This window comes from Hyperolius riggenbachi, chromosome 2, assembly GCF_040937935.1.
Source record: "Hyperolius riggenbachi isolate aHypRig1 chromosome 2, aHypRig1.pri, whole genome shotgun sequence".
Classification (NCBI taxonomy): Eukaryota; Metazoa; Chordata; class Amphibia; order Anura; family Hyperoliidae; genus Hyperolius; species Hyperolius riggenbachi.
In genome coordinates this window covers 275212780-275228160 of record NC_090647.1, presented here as the reverse complement: position 1 = coordinate 275228160, position 15381 = coordinate 275212780, and the positions used below count along the sequence as shown (strand labels likewise).

Below are 15381 nucleotides of genomic sequence, written 5' to 3'. Positions count from 1 at the left end.
GAAAATCATTGTGGGAAAACACCGCATTGGGTATTTTAGACTTCTGTGTGCTCATTCATAAAAATGTTTACAGCTGCGATAGCAGTGCGGTGATTTCCCAAACTAGGCTGGCTCTAGGCTGTCGGTAGGATGGCGTAACAGGAGAAGCTGCCTGAGTCCCTCCGGGCGCTGCTCTCACTGCTGCTGCCTGGGAGGTCTGGCTCATTAGTTTAGCTGTTCTCCACATGCTTATCGCTACTTCCAAGGGAGCGGTATTCCCTGTCCTCATACCGCTTGCTCTAATCTTTATGAATTGATAATTAGTAACATTTGTTAAGATAATCACCGCACAAGGCGGTAATTTATCGCTCTGCTCAGGAATGTCAGCTTTTCGTACAGAAACAGCCTTTATGTATAGACATTTTGCTATGTTCTCGGTAAAGTCAGCTGTTTTCAGCATTTCCGCATGTGGAAATGCTTTATGAATGATGGCCATTGTGGTGAAACCCTTCCACAGAGGGCCATGGACCCTAAGGAATAGTGAAGTTTTCTGTGAGGGGTCGAATCAGTTGTTCATTTACTAGAAACCTGTAATAACTTTCAAAAAAAGGAGCTTCACTTTCCTGGGGCGTCTGCCATCCCCCTGCAGCCACCCTGTGCCCACCCTGTCCTGGAACGATCCTCCAGTCCCCTGCCGTGGCTCAGTTTCAAACTTGCAAGCCGACGTCCACTTTCTTGTTCGCACTCCTGTCGCCAGGACGGCGCGAGCACAGGTAGGCTGCAGGGGGCTGGCAGAAGCCGTCCCAGCTAAGTAAAACGTGAAAAGTTGTTTTTTTTTGTTTTTTTTGTTTTTGTTTTTTGAAAGTCATTACAGGTCTCCTTTAAGGTGTATACAGTATTTCCTTCCCGCTACCCTTTTTAGCAGACAGGTCATTCTAACAGTCATCAGGCAAAACTTGTTCAATAGCTGAAACAGTAAAGATCTTGTGGTGCTTTTGGGAATGAGTGCTCTAGTAGAGAAATTGGAAGTGAAAAATATGATAGAGGAATGAATGTACATTATTATGCAGCCACCCTAGAAGCAATTTCACCATTGCAGTGGCTATGCAGTGAGATTAATGTTGTATAAGGTGTAGAGAGATGTAAAATCAAAAACCTGAAACTTGAAGAACCATTAGGAACCATTACCACATTATTAAAGTGTAAGCTGGCTTTTCAAACATTCTTAATATGTTTTAAAAGTATTATCTAATTAATAATGCAGAAGTTTACAGATATGTCTACCCAACACCAATTTCCCGCTTTTTTTTTAAGTGACCAGCATAGAAATCTACCTCTGTGGAACATTGATTTGCATAGTTTACAAGGGGCACATTTCAAGGCTGGACACATCCGAGAAGGAAGGCACTCACTAGAAGTAGATTAGCTGCTGCTAATCCTTATCTTTGATTTGGAAGACATATGGTATTATACTGTAAAGGTACATACACATGTCTGACTTTTCCAAACGAACGGTCATTTTTACGTCAAATTGGGCATGTGTACAAACGACTGTTCACCTGATAAGACTGGATTTGACCGACCTGCCAAGCAGTTCAGTCAAAACCAGTGTTATCTGCTGAATGACCGTTTGTACACACGCCCGATTTGACGTGCAAACGAACAGTCGTTTGGAACGACCGGTCGTTTGGAAAAATCAGACGTGTGTACGCATCTTAACTTCTATACATGCCTTAAAAGCATTCCAGTTACCTACTGCCATGATGTTTCATAAATAAATTATTCTGCACCTCCACCATTCTTGGCAGGCATGCAAAGTCTTAAAAAAATGGAAATGTATATCTGAGGTGAGGGAATTTGCAAGGTATGTGGTAGAAGGTTGCACTTCTATTCAAATATATGGGTAAAACTTTCTGTGGCACCGCTGCAAAATTTCCTTAATAGATTTAGCAGTTAAAGGTGGGCAATTTTGCATGTACCGTATATTGTTCTTGTATACAGAAGTCTTGTATCGTGCAGGAAATGGAAGTGTCCCTAATGCTCATTTTATAATGTAGGTGCGTATCACAAATATCGCTAGTATTTTTTTTCACCGAATTAAAGCTAATTAAAGGGACTCCGAGCAGTGCAGAAACTATGGAAAGATGCATATCATTTTAAAGCTCTCTTTCTCCTCTTTCCAATGATATATAAACCACCACCCTACGTCTTTTAGTTTTCGCTATTTTCGCGATTGAAATTGCCGCGACCGCGATTTCGATCGCGAAAATAGAGAAAACTAAAAGGTGTAGGGCAACGATTTAGGTGTCATCAGAAAGAGGAGAAAGAGAGCTTTAAAATGATATCCATCAAGCCATAGTTATATTGTATTACACAGGACGACACTTTCCCCAGTATCAGCAGCTCCATTCTGCTAAATGCAGCTGCTGACTTTGACAAAAAGTCGCCCTGTGTAATACAATATAACTATGGCTTGATGGATATCATTTTAAAGCTCTCTTTCTCCTCTTTCTGACGACACCTAAATCTTTGCCCTACGCCTTTTAGTTTTCTCTATTTTCGCGATCAAAATCACGGCCGCGGCAATTTCAATCGCGAAAATAGCGAAAACTAAAAGGCGTAGGGTGGCGGTTTATATATCATTGGAAAGAGGAGAAAGAGCTTTAAAATGATGTGCATCTTTCCATAGTTTCTGCACTGCTCGGAGTCCCTTTAAAGCCAGAGTTTAAGAAAGCAAATTCTAAAAGTAATCTGCCTGCATACTAATACAGACAGTGTGTAGAGGCAAAGTGGTGAACAGAATGCCTGTTTTGTAGGCCAGACGTGCTTTGCGAACAGTTTGACAGTGGAATTTCTATTAGTTGTGGTCATGTGACACCAAAGGTAGGACTGACTACAGTTCACAGCATCCCTGCATTACCATAATCCTGTGCCCTGTATGTAAGGAGGGCAGAACTGTAGTTCACAGGACGCTAGCCAGGCTCTGAAGTGTGTATGGATTGGTGCACAGCTACTGGTGAGCATATCTGTGCAATGGACTTTTGAAAATGTAACAACTTTCTTTTCAACAGTAATAAGTATTTTTCAATAGTATAATTCTATCACTCTCCCTCCTCCCACCTTGCACATTATTGTTTTGTTTATTGTGGAGATAGGGAGTTAGAGGATGATGATTTCTGCTTGCATGTAAATATAATGCAATTTTTTTTGCAGCTGGAACTTGGCAAACAAAACTGGCAGATTAGGCATGTGAGACAGAATTATTAACATCTTATTGACCATCTGCAGTCTTCATTACCGTCTATGTAATGTCACATGGGTAGGGACTTCATTACCTTTTTGATGCAGCTTTTGAAGTCCCTGAGTACTGTGATCAGCTATTTAGAATTTTCAAAAGCCAATCTGTAATCAAGAACTGATCTGTGCATCAAATACTCAGTTGTCACAACTTTTTATTTCAAATGTTCAACTTGAGCTCCTAGTATAATGTGGATTTATTTTCTTTGTGGTTGAAAAATTAAGGTTAACTGCTGCTGTTTGATGGGCAGCACATGAAAGAGTTCCTAGGTATTTGATCACTGCTTGTTTGGGCATATCATTATGTGTTGTTGCAGTTGCTTTGGTGACTAAGGAGGTTTGAAGTAGAGATTGGAATCAGTCAGTCACACACTATTACCCATAGCCAGTCCAGTGAAACAAATGGCAGTTAAATAGATGACATTATTAACAAAAGTTAGGAAAATTATCCACCGCATGAGCACCTTGGAAATGCAGTTGAACAATGTAAATTTGTTTCAGGTATACAGGTGACTGAGTGGCAAAGACCGTTATTACTTTATTGTGTCTGTTTGGAAATTCAGCAATATGGATTTATTTGTTTTTTTTAAATCAGCCTTTATTAAAGAGAAAATAAAACATCATAAAATAAACATGCCTCAAAAGTATCGCAGTCTGCCTCTTAAGCATACCTAAGGGCCAAAAGCCAGGAGCAAAGAGCAAAATCATTATCTTAGCAAAACTCAGTGTTCCTTAGCAACAGTTCTGTGTAGAGATTATCGTTTTACGAACTGTTGGCACCCGATGTATGTAGAGCATGTACTACTGACGCATGTAACTGTTTTATTTAAACTTAAAAATACTTATTATGCATGTATATTGCATATAAAAAGGATTATGTAATAGAAAAATGTGCTGGTCTCAGTTGAGGTGACCTTTCAGTTTTTCACACGTGAACATACAGCATCAGATTTGGAAAGATAATAAAGTTCCTGTTATCCTGGTGAAATGTGTTCACCCGTGATTGTCCAGCACAATGATGGGCCCTGTACAGTTCCTCATACTGCTCCTGCATATCACTTGTGGTAGCTGCATGGGATTTTGTCATTTCACATTGCTTTGATAGGTTTTGCCACAAAAACTGATGCATCATTACCCATTGCCTTATATTTTTATCATTCCAAAAGTGATCATGACTTCACAATAATGAATTTCACTATGTTGTGAATGGTATTGGCTGCACATTTCAATGGAAAATGGACACCCTGGCAATTACAGTTTTCTCCTATGGAATCACGCACCCTGTATTTCCCTGTCTTGCCACACCCGGACACTTTTGCATATCACCCGACTGGGAAAAAGTTTTGGGGAGAACACTGGTAAACCTGGTGTGCCCATGTTCCAGGAGCATACATGTTCTCCCCCATGTGTCCTCCATATGTTGTCCTGTGTCCACCATGGCTCCCACATTTGTCTCCTCCATGTGTCCTCCATGGCTCCCCCATGTGTGACCTCCTGTGTCCACCAAGGCTCTCCCATGTGTTCTCCTGTGTCCCCCATGGGTCCTCCTGTGTCCACCATGGCTCCCCCATGTGTCTCCTCCGTGTCCACCATGTATTCCCCATGTGTCTCCCCATGTGTCCTCCTGTCTCCCCTTCTTTCCCAGCATGTGTCCCCTTCTGTCCTAGCTTCTGCCCCACCCCCACCCCCGTGCCTCCGCTTCCTCACCCGTGTCTCCTGCCCCCCTGTGTAAGCTGGCTTACCTAATCCATGGTGCCCGCAGGGATCACAAACCTCTTCACTTCCGCGCAGCTCCCCCTAGTGAACAGCTTGTGCTGATTGTGCCAGCAGCACAAGCCATCACTAGGGGAATCCGCGTGGGACAGGAGGAGAGGTCTGTGGGCTCCGCAGGTGCCATGGATAAGCCAGCTGCTGCTACACTTAGAGGGGGCAGGAGACAGACATGGGGGGGGGGGGGGGGTGCACACTGCAGACTGAAGGGGAGAAACTTGCAGGGAGTCCCTGATGTGTCAGCGGGTCGTATTGGCAGGTGTTCCAAAGTCAAGGATTCCCTGCATTCATTTTATAAGACGCAGTGACTTTTTATCCCCAGTCTTATACGATGGAAAATACACTACATATGCATATGAGGTACATTTTTCCCAGAGTGAAATGCACTGTGAATGACTTTGCTCCTATCTAGCTGTCATTTACTATAGGTTTGTGTTTTTGTTTTTTTGTTTTTTATTTGACAGCTCTGTAGCAGTTTGAACTGACTGGCATTGCTTATTTCTAAAATAGCAGTAGTTAGCAGGACAAGTCATTTCATACCTATCTAAAATCATGCAACAATAGAAATGCTTGTCGGCAAACAGACCATTTTTCTGTCTTTCACATCGGATTTTCTAAAAAGGAAAGAATATGTAAAAGACAAAATAATTGCAATAACTTATCTAAATTGTGGTACTCTTTTATGTAATGTTTTTCCACCACCCCAAATGTCATTGTTTTTCATCCCACCAAAAATGCAGTAGAACTGACAGCCCTTTTAATTTCAGTGAGCCCATTACATCTGTTGTGTACTTTCATGGACAGCAATAATACTTACAGCAGGTTCATTTTTTTCCCCCCAAAACATTGTGCCCATTTGTACATTGACAAACATCGCATGACAATACAGAACACACAGTGTCCAGAAAACCATGCAGCAAAAACACAGGCACCACTGTTATCCCTACAGCTAAGTTAAAAGCCGGGGTTTTAGTTCACAGAAGAGTGCATTCTTATGCTTAGTCACCTATACTGTGCAGAAGTACCCAGGTTACAGGGCCAGAGTTAGGACACCTATGTTTACCTGGGTACTTCTGCGCAGTATAGGTGACTAAGCATAAGAATGCATTCTTCTGTGAACTAAAACCCCAGCTTTTAACTTGGCTGTAGGGATAACAGTGGTGCCTGGATGAGTGAATCTGTGAATGCATTTGTTTGAACATTTGCATGCGAGAGCGCGAAGGGTTAATAGATTTTTGCTGGTTTCTGGCCACACCCCCTTCAGCACCTCCCTTTTCCTTAATAACTTATTTAATGTCCTAACTAGAGGCGATGTGCCTGGATATATGTGTTTTTTTTATGCAGCAAAAACATGTACCTGGAATTGCATGGATCAAGTGGAAAAATCTTAAAGGGAAGGTACAAGCAAAATAAAAAAATGAGTTTCACTTACCTGAGGCTTCTACTAGCCCCATGCAGCCATCCTGTGCCCTCGTAGTCACTCACTGCTGCTCTAGTCCCCCGCTGGCAGCATTGCATTGCGTACATTTTTACGCATTCCCGCTAGTGCAGGAACATTAACACATACATTTTTACGCGTTACTGGTTCAATGCGTAAATTTTTACGCATTGCATGGGGCTGGTAGAAGTCCCAGGTAAGTGAAACTCATTTTTTTATTTTGCTTGGACATTACCTTTAAAGAGAATCTGTATTGTTAAAATCGCACAAAAGTAAACATACCAGTGCGTTAGGGGACATCTCCTATTACCCTCTGTCACAATTTCGCCGCTCCTCGCCGCATTAAAAGTGGTTAAAAACAGTTTTAAAAAGTTTGTTTATAAACAAACAAAATGGCCACCAAAACAGGAAGTAGGTTGATGTACAGTATGTCCACACATAGAAAATACATCCATACACAAGCAGGCTGTATACACCCTTCCTTTTGAATCTCAAGAGATCATTTGTGTGTTTCTTTCCCCCTGCAGCTATCTTCCACTGAAGTGTCAGGCTGTTTCTTCCTGCAGAGTGCAGACAGCTCTGCCTGTATGTAATTCCTCAGTATGTGAAAACCCAGCCAGCTCAGAGGAGGATTTATCTAGCTTGTAAAAGATAATAGAGCAGAGAGACGCTGCACTAATCTAAATAACACACAGGCAGTGTGCAGAGAGGGGCCTGGAGCTGGGAGATGCATCACAGAACCACAACACTGAAGAACTTGGCAGCCTTCCAGACACAGGCTGACAAGTCTGACAAGAGAGAGATAAGTTGATTTATTACAGAGACAGTGATAGTAGAACGTGCTGCAGTAAGCCAGAACACATTAGAATAGCTTTTGGAACTTGTAGGATGATAAAAAACAGGATGCAATTTTTGTTACGGAGTCTCTTTAAGGAATACTTTCTTTGAATGGCCTTTCATCTCAAACTAATATTTTAAGCCTGGGTTAATACCAGTTTGTAAAATTGATGTACAGTTTTACTATAGCTTTTTGTTACTTGCTGTGGATTTTTCATTCATTCATTTTATTTTGCACATAATAACACATGAAATGTAGGAGTCTTGCTTGACTCATCAGAGATGCAGCGTGGCAAGACTGAAAATAACCTCCTAAACAGAACTCTCCAACAATTGTGGAGAAGTCTTGGATGAACCTGTCAGCAATAACCCAGGAATTATGCTGAAGGACCACTATGATGTTCCTGTAAAATGTCTACAAATCTAGATGTAAAATTGTTTCAAAAAATGTGTTGTAGTCTGCTAATTTGGTGACTCTTAACCACTTGCCGACCTCCCCCAGCCGATGGGCGGCGGCAAAGACTGGGCCCAAACGACCGCAATACGCCCATCGGCGGGGGCGGCTGCGGGAGTGGCTATGCGGCGATCGCGTCATTCGTGACGCGATCAGCCGCCGGGGACTGGCTCCGCCCACCGCTCGTAGTAACCCGCCGGCCGTTCGGAAGCGCAGGCGGGTTACTTGCACCCGGATCGCCGCATTTACATTGTATAATAGGCTTTGTAATGTATACAAAGCCTATTATACTGGCTGCCTCCTGCCCTGGTGGTCCCAGTGTCCGAGGGACCACCAGGGCAGGCTGCAGCCACCCTAGTCTGCACCCAAGCACACTGATTTCCCCCCCCCTGCCCCCTGATCGCCCACAGCACCCCTCAGACCCCCCCCTGCCCACCCCCCAGACCACTGTTTGCACCCAGTCACCCCCCTAATCACCCATCAATCACTCCCTGTCACTATCTGTCAACGCTATTTTTTTTTATCCCCCCCCTGCCCACTGCCCCCTCCTGATCACCCCCCACCCCTCAGATTCTCCCCAGACCCCCCCAGACCCCCCCCCCCCCCCGTGTACTGTATGCATCTATCCCCCCTGATCACCTGTCAATCACCTGTCAATCACCCGTCAATCACCCGTCAATCACCCCCTGTCACTGCTACCCATCAATCAGCCCCTAACCTGCCCCTTGCGGGCAATCTGATCACCCACCCACACCAATAGATCGCCCGCAGATCCGACATCAGATCACCTCCCAAATCCATTGTTTACATCTATTCTCTCCTCTAAACACCCACTAATTACCCATCAATCACCCATCAATCACCCCCTATCACCACCTGTCACTGTTACCCATCAGATTAGACCCTAATCTACCCCTTGCGGGCACCCAATCACCCGCCCACACGCTCAGATTGCCCTCAGACCCCCCTTTATCAATTCGCCAGTGCAATATTTACATCTGTTATTCCCTGTAATAACCCACTGATCACCTGTCAATCACCTATCAATCACCCCCTGTCACTGCTACCCATCAATCACCCCCTGTCACTGCCACCCATCAATCAGCCCCTAACCTGCCCCTTGCGGGCAATCTGATCACCCACCCACACCAATAGATCGCCCGCAGATCCGACATCAGATCACCTCCCAAGTGCAGTGTTTACATCTCTTCTCTCCTCTAAACACCCACTAATTACCCATCAATCACCTATCAATCACCCCCTATCACCACCTGTCACTGTTACCCATCAGATTAGACCCTAATCTACCCCTTGCGGGCACCCAATCACCCGCCCACACGCTCAGATTGCCCTCAGACCCCCCTATATCAATTCGCCAGTGCAATATTTACATCTGTTATTCCCTGTAATAACCCACTGATCACCTGTCAATCACCTATCAATCACCCCCTGTCACTGCCACCCATCAATCACCCCCTGTCACTGCCACCCATCAATCAGCCCCTAACTTGCCCCTTGCGGGCAATCTGATCACCCACCCACACCAATAGATCGCCCGCAGATCCGACATCAGATCACCTCCCAAGTGCAGTGTTTACATCTCTTCTCTCCTCTAAACACCCACTAATTACCCATCAATCACCCCCTATCACCACCTGTCACGGTTACCCATCAGATTAGACCCTAATCTGCCCCTTGCGGGCACCCAATCACCCGCCCACACCTCAGAACGTCCTCAGACCCCAGCCCTGATCACCTCGCTAGTGCATTGCTTGCATCTATTTCCCCCCTCTAATCACACCTTGAGACACCCATCAATCACCTCCTGTCACCCCCTAGCACACCTACCCATCAGATCAGGCCCTAATTTGCCCCGTGTGGGCTCCTGATCACTCGGCCAAACCCTCAGGTCCCCCTCAGACCCCCTTCCGATCACCTCCCCAGTGCATTGATTGCATCTATTTTCCCCTCTAACCGCCCCCTGAGACACCCATCAATCACCTCCTGTCACCCCCCTAGCACTCCTATCCATCAGATCAGGCCCAAAACATCCTGTCATCTAAGAGGCCACCCTGCTTATGACCGGTTCCACAAAATTTGCCCCCTCATAGACCACCTGTCATTAAAATTTGCAGATGCTTATACCCCTGATCAGTCATTTTGAGAAATTTGGTTTCCAGACTACTCACAGTTTTGGGCCCGTAAAATGCCAGGGCAGTATAGGAACCCCACAAGTGACCCCATTTTAGAAAGAAGACACCCCAAGGTATTCTGTTAGGTGTATGATGAGTTCATAGAAGATTTTATTTTTTGTCAAAAGTTAGCGGAAATTAGATTTTTATTGTTTTTTTCACAAAGTGTCACTTTTCACTAACTTGTGACAAAAAATAAAATCTTCTATGAACTCATCATACACCTAACAGAATACCTTGGGGTGTCTTCTTTCTAAAATGGGGTCACTTGTGGGGTTCCTATACTGCCCTGGCATTTTAGGGGCCCTAAACCGTGAGGAGTAGTCTAGAAAACAAATGCCTCAAAATGACCTGTGAATAGGACGTTGGGCCCCTTAGCGCACCTAGGCTGCAAAAAAGTGTCACACATGTGGTATCGCCATACTCAGGATAAGTAGTATAATGTGTTTTGTGGTGTATTTTTACACTTACCCACACTGGGTGGGAGAAATCTCTCTGTAAATGGACAATTGTGTGTAAAAAAAATCAAAAATGTGTCATTTACAGAGATATTTCTCCCACCCAGCATGGTTATATGTAAAAATACACCACAAAACACATTATACTACTTCTTCTGAGTACGGCGATACCACATGTGTGACACTTTTTTGCAGCCTAACTGTGCTAAGGGGCCCAAAGTCCAATGAGTACCTTTAGGATTTCACAGGTCATTTTGCGACATTTGGGTTCAAGACTACTCCTCACGGTTTAGGGCCCCTAAAATGCCAGGGCAGTATAGGAACCCCACAAATGACCCCATTCTAGAAAGAAGACACCCAAAGGTATTCTGTTAGGTGTATGATGAGTTCATAGAAGATTTTATTTTTTGTCACAAGTTAGCGGAAATTGATATGTATTGGTTTTTTTTAGGCCCCTTAGCGCACCTAGGTTGCAAAAAAGTGTCACACACGTACTCAGAAGAAGTAGTATATTGGGTTTTGGGGTGTATTTTTACACATACCCATGCTGGGTGGGAGAAATATCTCTGTAAAAGGACAATTGTGTGTAAAAAAAATCAAACAATTGTCATTTACAGAGATATTTCTCCCACCCAGCATGGGTATGTGTAAAAATACACCCCAAAACACATTATACTACTTCTCCTGAGTACGGCGGTACCACATGTGTGGCACTTTTTTGCACCCTAAGTGCGCTAAGAGGCCCAAAGTCCAATGAGTACCTTTAGGATTTCACAGGTCATTTTGCGACATTTGGTTTCAAGACTACTCCTCACGGTTTAGGGCCCCTAAAATGCCAGGGCAGTATAGGAACCCCACAAATGACCCCATTTTAGAAAGAAGACACCCCAAGGTATTCCGTTAGGAGTATGGTGAGTTCATAGAAGATTTTATTTTTTGTCACAAGTTAGCGGAAAATGACACTTTGTGAAAAAAAACAATTAAAATCAATTTCCGCTAACTTGTGACAAAAAAAAAAAATCTTCTATGAACTCACCATCCTCCTAACGGAATACCTTGGGGTGTCTTCTTTCTAAAATGGGGTAATTTGTGGGGTTCCTATACTGTCCTGGCATTTTAGGGGCCCTAAACCGTGAGGAGTAGTCTTGAAACCAAATGTCGCAAAATGACCTGTGAAATCCTAAAGGTACTCATTGAACTTTGGGCCCCTTAGCGCAGTTAGGGTGCAAAAAAGTGCCACACATGTGGTATCGCCGTACTCAGGAGAAGTAGTATAATATGTTTTGGGGTGTATTTTTCCACATACCCATGCTGAGTGGGAGAAATATCTCTATAAATAGACAATTGTGTGTAAAAAAAAATAAAACAATTGTCATTTACGGAGATATTTCTCCCACCCAGCATGGGTATGTGTAAAAATACACCCCAAAACACATTATACTACTTCTCCTGAGTACGGCAATACCACATGTGTGGCACTTTTTTGCAGCCTAACTGCGCTAAGGGGCCAAAAGTCCAATGAGCATCTTTATTCTTTACAGGGGTGCTTACAATTAGGCACCCCCCAAAATGCCAGGACAGTGAACACACCCCACAAATGACCCCATTTTGGAAAGTAGACACTTCAAGGTATTCAGAGAGGAGCATAGTGAGTCCGTGGCAGATTTCATTTTTTTTTGTCGCAAGTTAGAAGAAATGGAAACTTTTTTTTTTTTCTTTTTTTTGTCAGGAAGTGTCATTTTCCGCTAACTTGTGACAAAAAATAAAATCTTCTATGAACTCACCATGCCTCTCACTGAATACTTTGGGATGTCTTCTTTCCAAAATGGGGTCATTTGGGGGGTATTTGTACTATCCTGGAATAATAGCCCCTCATGAAACCTGACAGGTGCGCAGAACAGTCAGAGATGCTTGAAAATGGGAAAATTCACTTTTGGCACCATAGTTTGTAAACGCTATAACTTTTACCCAATCCAATAAATTTACACTGAATGGGTTTTTTTTTATCAAAGACATGTAGCAGAATAACTTTCGCGCTCAAATGTATAGGAAATTTTACTTTATTTGAAAAATGTCAGCACAGCAAGTTAAAGTCATTTTTTTGCCAAAATTCATGTATTTTTTGATGAATATAATAAAAACTAAAACTCGCAGCAGCAATCAAATAGCAGCAAAAGAAAGCTGTATTAGTGACAAGAATAGGAGGTAAAATTCATTTAGGTGGTAGGTTGTATGACCGAGCAATAAACCGTGAAAGCTGCAGTGGTCTGAATGGAGAAAAAGGCTCTGGTCCTTAACCCTCTGGGGGATAATCCGGAGCTGAGCTCGGGGTAAGCCGCCACAGAGGTTTTCTCAGGCCCTGGTGGGCCGATTTGCATAATTTTTTTTTTGTTGCACGCAGCTAGCACTTTGCTAGCTGCGTGTATATACCGATCGCCGCCGCTCCGCGCTGATTCGCCGCTACTCGCCGTGCCGTGCCGCTCCCCCCCCCCCAAGACCCCCTGCGCAGCCTGGCCAATCAGTGCCAGGCAGCGCTGAGGGGTGTATCGAGACTCCCTCTGACGTCACGACGTCGTTGACGTCGATGACGTCATCCCGATCGTCGCCATGGCGACGGGGGAAGCCAAACAGGAAATCCCGTTCTGAATGGGATTTCCTGTTTGCTTTGTATGCCGGAGGCGATCGGAGGGGGTGGGGGGATGCCGCTGCACAGCGGCTATCATGTAGCGAGCCCTGGGCTCGCTACATGATTTAAAAAATAAAAAAAAATTAAAAATAGTGCTGCGCCACCTCCTGGGCGATATAATTGTATCCCCCAGGAGGTTAAGGGGCGAAAAGACTGTGGTCCTGAAGTGGTTAAGCTGTGTACCCACAAGATGATTTTCCCTGACAACTGGCGGGTTTTTTTTTTTTAATCTGTCGTTTTTCTGACGTGGGTACAGGTGCTCGATTACACAAACGTCGCTTAGCGTTGCCTGGCAATGAAAGACAGTCACGGCGGATCGGATTTTTAAGATCCTTGAAGACACCACTCAAAGTACCACAATCGCTAAAAGTCTTGTATGTGTCGTTGTGTACGTTGAGTGACCCGCCGGCAGGAAGATGAATTGCTGCACATTTGTTGTGAGGGAGCCATTTCTGGATCTATCTTCCTGGGTCATTGCGGGGAGTATGAGGCTTAACTGACAGGTTTTGGACTAATGTATCTCCTCATGGAGAATTCTAAAGGTTTCTTTTATTCATTTAAAGCACTCCCTAAATGAGCAGTGTGTGCATGAGGGGGAGGGGCTACAAGTTTAGTAGGTGTTTGCCAGGTAGTGCTTTTAAAAATCCCCTATTGACACATTACAATAGTTCAAAATGTTTAAATGGATTTTAGAACTGTCAGATTACAAATAAATGATAGTGAGACCTTCGTAGGAAAGTAGTAGTTGTACAGTAACTAGCATTTTCCCCTTACAGCGTTGGGTAAAAATCCTGGCAAGGACACCATGGAGTATATACTTTTTATATTTTCCTGTGTTGGGTTCAGATAGTGGTGGGGATTCGATTGTGACTTCCTGATTGTGAAACCAATTTAGTCCATTCTTTAAAGCACTGCTGAACATGTCAGTGGTATATAAATGCGTACTGTTAATAATTTACCCTAGGAGAAATGCACATCTTACTTGTATGTTTATATATGTATTTTAAATGTTAGTTTTTCATCATAGTGGTCCTCTATTGTACTTGAACTAGAAAAAAAAATCACATCAGAGTTCGTTATATAAATTACAGGTATTTTAAAGAGCAGTTTTAAATGTTTGCTGTGTGCTGGAGCTGACTGTATGATGCACTTTAATAGCTTGTGTGGAGGATGTGTTGAGTGGGAGTAATTCATCTGTACAGAAAAATAAAGCATCCCGGACAGATGTGTCTATTGCAGATCTACATTCATTCTTTTTGTAATGGAATGGTCATTGTGAAAGCCTAGAGATGCTGAGATAAAATATTACTTTTTTGTTTCCTGATGCAATGACAACAATACCTTACGGTCAGTAAAGTATTAAAGCCAGAGGATCAGCTGGGTAACCAGGCAACTGGTAATTATTAACAGGAAATAAATATGGCAGCCTCCTTATCTCACTTGCTTCAGTTGTCCTTTTTAATTCTGGTGTGCTAATAAGTTTGGCTAGCTTAACCACATAATACATTTCAGACGGTATATCTACCTCCTGCATGACTTCAGTTCCTGCCCAGGGACGTAGATATTCATCTATTGCGGTGTATGGCCGCCGTTCACTCCCGCACACATTCTCGTCGCCACCTAGTAATGGGGAGATCAGTGAATTAGTGATATAAGACCCCGTGTCCATTGCCTGCATCAATGAGATGCCTGCAGTCATTGTAACAGAGTAAGTTACACTTGCACGCATTACTTCTTGTTGATGTATCAACAGCACGTGCAGGAAGAAAATGTGTGAGGACATCTTGTGGCCAAATAGTGAAATTACACCAACATACATTTTTTTATTAATAAATATACATATTAAAATTAACCCCTTACCTCCCCCAGTCTCCCATAGTTACCAAAATTAAAAATTTGCATAAAAAATACAGTTACCTTAGGGACTGAACTTTTTTTTATTAGTATGTATGTCATAACTTATATTACTATTATGTATGCAATTATGGGCTTGTAATTAGTGATGGATGCAAAACAGAAAAAATGCACCTTTATTTACAAATAAAATATTGTCGCCATACATTGTACTAGAGAAATATTTTAAATGTTGCAATAACCAAGACAAATGGGCAAATAAAATGTGTGATTTTTATCCACAGTAGAAAGTTTTATTTTAAAACTATAATGGCTGAAAATTAAAAAGATTTTTTTTCCATTTTTTTATTATTCCCATTAAAATGCGTTTAGGATAAAATAATTCTTAGCAAAATGTACCATCCAAAGAAAGCCGA

The 15381-nt window shown here is 43.1% G+C and overlaps 1 protein-coding gene across 4 annotated transcripts in view; it reads left to right on the top strand.

Moving 5' to 3' along the window:
* USP32 (ubiquitin specific peptidase 32) overlaps window positions 1-15381 on the top strand; it is a 244139-nt gene that overhangs the window by 136397 nt on the left and 92361 nt on the right. The gene's annotated exons all lie outside the window — the stretch shown is intronic.